Source organism: Talpa occidentalis, unplaced genomic scaffold, assembly GCF_014898055.3.
Source record: "Talpa occidentalis isolate TD23 unplaced genomic scaffold, MPIMG_talOcc4v2.1 talOcc4.7, whole genome shotgun sequence".
Taxonomy (NCBI): Eukaryota; Metazoa; Chordata; class Mammalia; order Eulipotyphla; family Talpidae; genus Talpa; species Talpa occidentalis.
Genome location: NW_023605083.1, coordinates 37,667,135 through 37,676,824, shown reverse-complemented (window position 1 = coordinate 37,676,824; position 9,690 = coordinate 37,667,135). Strand labels below are relative to the sequence as shown.

General features: G+C 45.7%; 1 non-coding gene across 1 annotated transcript; it reads left to right on the top strand.

Moving 5' to 3' along the window:
• Positions 1-8,557: 8,557 nt before the first annotated feature.
• LOC119233114 (U6 spliceosomal RNA) lies at positions 8,558-8,662 on the top strand. The gene has a single exon (XR_005122269.1). It is a non-coding gene; the product is annotated as a U6 spliceosomal RNA (small nuclear RNA).
• The last annotated feature ends 1,028 nt before the right edge of the window (positions 8,663-9,690 follow it).

Sequence of the window (9,690 nt, the reverse complement as noted above, 5' to 3'; positions counted from 1 at the left end):
AAAAATCATCTTGTAAGCAAGTAGTAAGTCTCGTGTCTTCCTGAACGAAGACAGCTGGGGCAATCTTCAGAGGGCAGTGAACCTGTGAGCCTCCCTGCTCCCTTCTGGGAGCTTCTGGTATCATGACAGCTGGGCCTGAGGGGTGGAGCAGGGCGGGCTGATGAGCTTGAAAAAGCAGAACAGGGGCTTCCCCTGTTGGTGCAGGCAGTTGAGCAGCGTGCTGTGAAGTTGTCCGCAGGCTCTGCAGTGAGGGTTTGATCCTGGCTGGCCAGGGAGAAACCCACATGGCGCAGCAGACCTCTCCTGTCGTGCCTGCTGCTCCCCTCAGCAGTGTATTTCAGTCAGTCTGCCTGTTCTGTTCCCCGCTCTGTCTCTGGCGAACCCTCTCACCCTTCCACGCATCTGGCCTGTACCCCGGTTCTTGTATGCATGAATAAATAAATCTTAAAAAAAAAAAGCAGAACAGGCAGTCTCAGGACAGTTCAACTGTATCATCTGTGGCAGCCCACTCTTATGGGGAGCCTTGTCAGAAGCATCCCTGCCTGAGTTCTTCCTGGTCTTTTCTGAGGAAAGAGTTAACTGAGAAAGTTGTTTGCTGAGGTCCCTGACACGAACCAGGCTGGGGCATATCTAGAGGCAGATTCTTTGGCTGGGACTTGTCAGGGTCCGCCTGACTTGTTTGTGATAATGTGAGCAGAGCACAACGTATATGTTGTCTTCAAAATTGTGGCTACAAAAGCTATTCACTGTAGAAAGATTGGAAAAAAGAGAAAAATATAAAGGCAAAAATAAATAGCATCCTTAGTCCCATTACCTAAAGGCAACCTCTTTGTACATTTCAGTGAATTCCTTAGAAGTGTTTTTTCCTACGTATATATGTGCATTTAACACAACCAAGAGCATAATGACTCTAAGTTCTTTGCTTCTGTTTCACTTGGCAGTACATTAAAAGCACTTATTGCTCATTAAAATTTGCTGTAATCATCATTAATATTCCATTCTGCCCTTGTATAATTTAGTCACGTCCCTGTGGTGGTTCCAGCCTTATATCACCCTTGGGCTGAGAAAGCGCAGATAAACTGTGATTTCTTTGCTCTAGCTGATCTAGTCTTTCCTCTTGCTTAGTAAGGGAAATTAACAATAGATGTAACTAAGGAATAATATGAAGAAATAATTTGAATGGCCTGCCTTTAAGGCTGTTATCTTTCTATATAATCCCGTTTTGCATGTCAGACACCTCAGCCCATATCTGTGCCTCCTTTCTGTAACAAATTCAAATCTCTGCCCTCCTCTCGTGATGCTGATATCAGCCAGGGACTCAGCAGGAAACAAATGGCTTACTCAGTGAGGTTACTGCGGAGTTTAATGATGAGTCTGCTACAGAGATGCTAGCAAGGTTAGGGCAACACCTAAGAAATGGCAAAGCACTCAGGGAGAAGAGTGGTGTGGGAGGCCATTGCCACCCCTGGTCCTGAAGGAGCAACAGAAAAAGCTGCAGCTGTGGGAGAGACTGTAAAACAGGAATTTGGGTGGAGGAACCAGCCACTGCCTCCCAGCAGCCTGGTAGGGAGGGAGCCAGAGGAATAATTACTGTGACCTCTCTCTCCACCTGCCCTCTGATCTCTTTCCAGTGCCTCCCACTAGCAGAACTGAAATGGAAGGCAGAGCAATAGATATTCTGTAGAGGTCAACCTCCCAGTACGCAGAGCAGGGTAGAAAATGATGGACAATAGATTGGAAGGGGCAAAGGGAGAATAACCAGCCCACATGATTTGTGATGAAGAAGGAAAAGATAAAAGAAACAGGCACATTTATCTTTTCAAAATATGGTAGCTTTCCCATTACATGTCTCTTATTAAACTTTTGTTTCTCATTTTTAAGTTTGTGAATAATGTTGTCTCAAAAGGTAACTTCCTCTCAACTTTTAAATGTTCTAATAATATTAATATATAGTAAGAGGAGGAGAATAGTCTCCAAGAGTCAAATTGTATTTTTTAGATTTATTTTTTTATTTATGAATATAAGAACTGGGGTGCAGGCCAGAGGTGCTGGAAAGTGGGAGGATTTACCAGCAACAGAGTGGGGAGCAGAACAGGCAGATCTACTGAAATATACTGCTGAGGGGAGCAGCTGGTGAGACAGGAGAGGTGTCATATGGGTTAGCTCCCTGGCTGGGGATCAAACTTGTGCTGCAGTGGCTGCAGATAGCTTCATAGTGCTGAGACTTAACCCCTTGCACCACCAGGGATTCTCAAGTCAAATTGTATTAGTTAAATGTCTTTCAGTTGTAAGTTACAGAAAAACACCAGACCTAACTTAAACTGAATAAAAATCAGGAGTGGGGAGGAATAATAATTATCAGGATTATTAGAATAATTAGGATAATTATTAATACAAGTCCCAGTGGACTTCAGATGTATAGGAATAGCAGGTTAAGGAACAGCTGTGCCCCTAGGGCTGTGAAAGAGCTTCCAAGGCAGAGTGTCCCGCCCTCATCCCCACTCCCATGACTTAGATCCAGACCTTGCCAAAAGGATGTGGTTGTGGTTCCATGGATGGTAGAGAAGTCACTGTGGTGCTGCACTGGCAGAACTTGCTGGAAATCCACTCTAGGGTGCTTGAGATGTGTTGACTGGAGTCACACCCCTACAAAACCACCTGTAGGGGGACTACTGTGGAAAGCTGTTGACCTTTGGGTAAGGCTGACCACCATGCAGTGTAGGAGCTAGCTGGTAAAGAAGCCTGTAGGAACCTGATGCCAAAGAAGTCACTAGCACTGAAGGAAGTACTGGATACCCAGGAGGTTGTCCAACCTCCTGAGTTGGACAAGCTGTAGGACCAAGCTGTAGGCCTGGGTCTGCTGGAGCCTGCTACATTACAGGGGTCTGCTGTGCAGATCACCCCAGAACCAGGAAGGACCATCCCTCCTATGACGTTTCTCCAGTGTCCTCTTCTGACAAAGCTTAACATCTGTCAGTTGGCAGGGAAACTATTTTAGATGGCCTACTACATTTTTCCAGAGCAAATAATGAAGGTTGCATTTGGAGATGAGAGGCAACCGATTGATGATAAATACAATCACAAATCTTTATGCTCAGAGATAGGAAGAAAAATAGCACAGCCATTGCCACCCCTGGATTGTTCAGTCACCTATGCTGAGAGTGGAACTACGTTAATAAAAAGTGAAGTAGGGCCTCCCCGGTGGTGCAGCGGTTGAAAGCTGGGTTGCGAAGCTGCCCGCAGCCTCTGCAGCGCCGGTTCAATCCCTGGCTGCTGAGCGAGGGTCCCACATGGCGCGCAGACCTCTCCTGCTGCCCGCTGCTCCCCTCAGCAGTGTACTTCATCAGTCTGCCTGTTCTGTTCTCTGCTCTGGCTCTGGTGAATTCTCTCACCCTCCTGCGCTTCTGACTGTACCCAGTGCATGTACAAATAAATAAATAAATCTTTTAAAAAATTAAATAAATAAAAAGTGAAGTAGTGAGCATGGAAAAGCAGGTGTGAGAGAGCAAACTGGTCATGAAGCAGAACCTACTCTTCAAGGAGGAGAAACACTAGTCAGGAGAAATAGCAACTAGAGAAATTGTCTCTTCTAGGGTCAGGGATTTCATCAAGCCTTACCATGGTTTGAAAATATCCTCTTTAAGACTACCTATTTCCTTTTACTCAACCAGGCAGCTCACTAAGCCACCTTTGTCTTTTCTTTCCATCTACCTCAGTACCAGCTGGGGGACAGATCTTGGGTGATGGATACACATATTCTGCCATTTGGGAGGGCATTGCCATGAACTAATAAATTGGCCTCTGATGACTCCATAAGCCTTGGTAGCATTAGAGACAGTAAATCTGTCACAAAGGTCTGTGCTGTATCTGGCGCACTAAGAAAAATAAGTTTCTGACCCTGAGATGCTGGGAAATAGCAAATCAGGATGCTCTTCTGAAGGACTGCACCCGAGACAACAATGCTGCTAGCACGATCCCTAAGGAAGAACCTTGCAGAACACATAATTGGGTAATGACAGTATTCTATAAATGTCCAGTTCACCACCATTCTCTAGCTGCTGGACTTTTGGCTGTTGCGGTCCTGCGCTATTATACATAACAAAGGGATAAAGATCTTTGTGATCAGTGTTCTTTTTGCTGTTGTTTGTTTGTTTGTTATATATATATATTTAGATTTATTTATGCATGCATGCAAGAGCTGGGGTACAGGCCAGAGGTGTGGGGGGTGAGAGGATTCACCAGAAACAGACTGGGGATCAGAACAGGCAGACTGACTGGAGTACACTGCTGAGGGGAGCAGCGGGCGAGTCAGAAGAGGTCTGCTGGGGCCATGTGGGTTGCTCCCTGGCCAACTAGAGGTTCAAACTCGTGCTGCAGAGGCTGCAGACAGCTTCAGGTTGTGTCTTAACCCCTTGCACCACCAGGAAGGCCCTGTTTTTTGCATTTCAAGAGATTCCTTTAGGATAGATGATCAGAAATGGGAATAAATCCATGTCTAGTAGTATCTGCTTCTCTTTCTGGGGGGAGGGAACGATAGTATGAACATTATCTAGACACTTGAGACCTACTGCCCAATAATTTCAGAAATGTTCTACCAATTACAGTTTCACTAGAAACCACTTCAGGAAATCCTCACATAGAGTATAAAATATTGTTTAAAATATATGTATGCATGGGCACACACATACATATGAATCTTGCTTTCTTTGTATTTCTTTAATTCGTATTGGGCTTAGATATTTATTTATCCCCACATTTGTTAATCTCTTACCCTCTTTAGAGAGTTGTCTATTCAAGTCCTTCACAATTGAGAATAATTTTATTTCAATCCTTGGGAAATTTCACATCCCTGATTCTTCATTCTACCTTCTTTTGGATTGGAGAGGGATTCTTCTCCCACCTCCAAATCCTTTGGAAATTCCCTTCTGAATTCAAGTTCCTTTGGCAGAGGAGAAATGGGCCTGGATGGCTATGAGCTTTGATGAGACTGTAACAAGGGTATGGGAGTCTGAAACAAGTCAGGTCAGGTGAGATTTCATCCCGGGTGGAGAGTCTTCAAAGGGAAGGAATTGGTCTTTACCAATTTTGCTTTCTATTTTTCTTTTCACCTTCTATTTTTAAATACCCGAGAGGGACTCTGGGAGATAGTTTTTCTTTTCTTTTTTAAATTTCACTTAAACTGAGTCTTTAAATAAACTACGCTGTAGGAGCCAAACACATATTTATAGGAATGTGTAATTTAAAATGTCTTTTTAAAGTCATGTCATGAATTATCAGAGCAAGAAGCTTCACCACCTTCTGAGCTCTGTGCCTTCTTTGTTTTTTTTTTTTAATTTTTTTTCAAAGACGTTATTTATTTATTTTTGCGTAGAAGAACTGGGGTGTAGGCCAGAGGTGTGTGTGGGTGGGGGAGGGGGCGGGTGAGAGGATTCACCAGAGACAGAGTGGGGAGCAGAGCAGGCAGATTTACTTAAATACACTGCTAATGGGAGCAGCAAGCAATACAGAAGAGACCCGCTGGGCCAACACAGTGATAGCAGCGCTGAGACTTAACCCTTCGGCCACCAAGGAGGCCCTCTATCCCTTCTTTAACTGGAGTAGGAGAAATAATTTCTGGTCTTCCTTCCTTTCTCCATCCTTTCCCCTGTCAAGACTGACATGGGGGACCTGGCTTTCCCTGAGAAACTTGAACGCAGGTAGCAAGCATAAGACAGTTGTGTCTGTCTGAGTAAGTGCGGGAGTGCAAGAGGTGACAGCAATTATATTTCATTCATGAATGACGTGGTACTTGGCAAAAGTAGTCAAGAGAGCTTTGGGGAGCAGCCACTGGAAGTCAGCAGAAATGATAGACAAGAGTTTGGAAATACAGTAAAGGAGTCAGCTAAGTTTCTATCAGTTTCTACCCCGGTTCTCAGTGTTCCTGTCAGACTGTTACCATCCACCATGTATGCATGTGTTCATCTGATATTGCATTCATTAATTTATTCATTTGTCCAATGAACCCTCCATCTTATACTCTCTATCAGGGCCCTACTCTGTGCAGTGTGCTGAAGGCGCAAATATTAATGAAACGAGATTCTACCTTTCAAGGAGTGCACAGCCTAGTGGTTAACTGGACAGCTTAAAAATTAGGTAACAAGACAGTACTATTGTGACAGGGTGGGTCCCAGGAAAGGGGGAAGTTCTGGGTTTCCTGATCCACCCAAGACATTGGAGCTGAGTAGGGAGAAGAAGAAGCTGGAGAAGGGACTGAGGAAGGAAGCAGGATGGAGAGCCAGGAGACCTGGAAGAGGCACATGGAACAAAGAGACATGTGAAGAAACTGCCACTGCCTTTTGGTCCTGAGCTGGTTGAAACAGATGTGGGTGAGAGACCGCTGGGGGGGATAACAATGGCAGCTTTTATCTTGATTTTGGTCCATGTCTGGCACATAGCAAGCACACAGTAGACATTCAGTGAATGTATTAGCAAAAAAGCATGATAAATAAGTGTTGATGAATAAGTGTGACTCTAACTAGAACTCGCAGCATCAATACCTGGGAACTTACTGGAAATGAAAATTGACCTGGGGCCTCCCTGGTGGCGCAGCAGTTGAGCGCTGGGTTGCGAAGCTGCCCGCAGCCTCTGTGGCGCCGGTTCAATCCCTGGCTGCTCCCCGGCCACCGGAGGAGGGTCCCACATGGCGCGCAGACCTCTCCTGCCGCCCGCTGCTCCCCTCAGCAGTGTACTTCGGTCCTTCTGCCTGCTCTGCTCCCCGCTCTGGCTCTGGTGAATTCTCTCACCCTCCCGCGCTTCTGACTGTACCCAGTGCTTGTATAAATAAATAAATCTTAAAAAAAAAAAAAAAAAAAAAAAAAAAAAAAAAAAAAGAAAATTGACCTGGCCCAAACCAGAATTAGAATCAGGAATTCTGGGGCTGGAGCTTAATAACCCACCTTTTAACAAGCCTTCTGGGTGCTTCTGATACACACTGCAGTTTGCTCACATGATACTAAATTGACAGTAGTCATTTCAGTCTACGTTGGGCACTTAAGATTTTAGCAAAGAGACCACAGCAATTATGTCTGAACTGGGAAATGCTTCTTGGAGATGGTGATATTTTCAAGGACTCCACCAGCTGGATGAGCCTGGAAAGGCAATTCAGGAAAAAAATGGTGTAACCAAGGACACAGAGCATGGGTTACCCCGTCCTTGGAAGGATCTATAAACAGTTCTGTGGGAGGGTCCCACGCCTGAAAGGGAACCGGCTGTGAGCCCTGAGGTTGAAGATGTTGGGCTGGGGCCCTGAATACCAAGTCCTCTACCCTACACGGTCCTGCTGTTAGGGGGAAAAGGATGTCCCAAAGCAAATTCCATATAGGCTTTGTGGACTCCACCCCCACCCCAGGTCAAAGCCAAAGACACTGGGAACTCCAAATCCCATCACCACCAAAGGGAAGGTGGCTGGGACCTGAGGGTGGGGTTAAGCAGCCAGGTGGATACAAAAGGCAGACACGTGGGCTTTGGGGGCTCTCCATTTTTGGGCTCTCAGCCAGCTCGCAGCGTCCGGCCAGCTCTGAGAGTGACTTTGGGTTTCCAGGTTGTCGGATCGGGTAGGACGCATTAAAGACTTTATTTCCCTATTTTCTCCCTGAGTTGTACATTTTCCTTATTTCTTTTTCTCTTGTAAATAAACCTTTTATTAACCCTTTTGCGTGTGTCTGTAGTAGAATATTCATAAGTCCCTTTAAAGCGCGCGGGTGAGGACCCACAGCCAGGAACCCGTTTAATATCGGGGTTGCTCTATAACACTGCCAGCCCTATTCGAACTCCTAAGGACTTGGTCCCTCCCACCCAGGCCTGCCTTTCTCTTGCTTCTTTCCCCTCACCCTCTTCTCTCTACTACTCCTCCCCCAACTGACCTGCTGAAGTCAACCCCTCCAGGCCACGCTTGCTCAGCCTGCTTGCTCAGCCTGCTAAGTCCAGCCAGACTGGGCCTCTAGGGCCCAACTGGTGGGAGGGTGCGGGGGAATGCACCTTGTGGGTGAGGGGTAAGGGGCAAAGTCCGGGTCATTGGTGATCACAGAAGGAATCCTGCCAGCAGCACCTAACAGGGCCTCAGAGGGGGCTTCTGGGACTCTAGAGATCGAATTTCTCTCTGGAGACTTGTTGCACCCAGGGAGGTGGCAGTGGTGTCAGGACCAGCGTTTCTTGAGACTCAGGCTTGCGTCACTCAGAGCCACCTCCCCCAAGGGAAGTGGCTCCTGGCTGCTGCCAGGTTCTCTACAGCGCACGCTGTGACTCATACCAGGTCTGGTCTCCAGGGTCCCCAAATCCTTTGTGGCTGGAGGTGAGGAAGGGTGACAACAGCTTTACTAACAATAGGTGTTATTTATTCAAAGTGCTTGTGCTCTGAGTCACCTACACTTTGCAGCAGGCCACGTTGCACAGCAAAGTGCCTTTTCTTCCCACAACCCTCAGTATTCATAGGTGTCACAGTCAACCAACAGCACAGTTACACATTAAGCCATAACATGGTGTAATTTTAAAGCAAAATAGAACTTTTTAGTAGAATACATGGCTCACTGGCCAGCACATCTACTAAAATTGAAATAATTCAGAGAAGACTAACATGGCCTCTGTGCAGGAGGACACAAGAATTCATGAGCCATTCCACATTTAAAGACACCCACACCCACACCCACCCACACACACACACACACACCCCCACACACAGACACACACATGTTTAACAGTGTGGAAGTGATGGCAGTTATTTGGACCAACCTCCACTAGAGGAGGTTGATTCCTGCTTCATTAGATTCCTGTGATGTGCAACAACTACAAATGCAGACACATACAGATATGTTACAGGATTGGCAATACTACCAGTGCTATTGCCACCCTATTAAGATTTTCCTGCAGTGGTAAACTTTCTTTTAAAAAAAAATATTTTAACAATTTATTTCATTTATTTATGGATATAAGAGCTGGGGTGTAGGCCAGAGATTGGGGGGTACATGAGAAGATTCCAGAGACAGAATGGGGAGCAGAACAGGCAGACTGATTGAAATACACTGCTGAGGGGAGCAGCAGGCAAGACAGAGGTCTGCTGTGCCATGTGGGTTAGCTACCTGGCCAGGGATTAAACTCTGCAGGCCCAAAACCTCTTTTCCAGAGATCAACTCCCTGCACCCAAAGCACAAGTTTGCAATGAGAGATGCCGTGTTTCAGCAACATGATTCCAGCTCCTGTGACCACTTGATTGGCCCAGGGAAGGGCAATAATTTTCTACTGGGAAATTTTGAAGAGATAGAGATGAGGAAGACAGAGCTATCTTCTCTCCAACTGATTGTTTTAATAAAATATTAACACTTTGGTGTTGTTTGTAGCCATTTCCTCACTGTGTAGAAGTAACAAGTAATGGAAGCTGACCTGATGAGAGAGAATGAAAGATGAGAAGATTCCTAGTGGCTTTTGAGTTTCTGGTTCTACTCCATTCCTGAGGTCAGGCTGTAACCTAGCTCTTGTTTCTGCAACATGTCCCTGTATTGTTATGATGAAACTCCCTTTCTTGCTTAAGTTAGGTTAGAGCTAAATAGCTAAATAGCATGAACTTCTTTGTCAGCTGTTTTTATTGGTTCAAGAAATAATTTTGGCGCCACTATTTTCCAGATATTTTGCAAGGTGCTAGAAATTCAGTGAATAGGA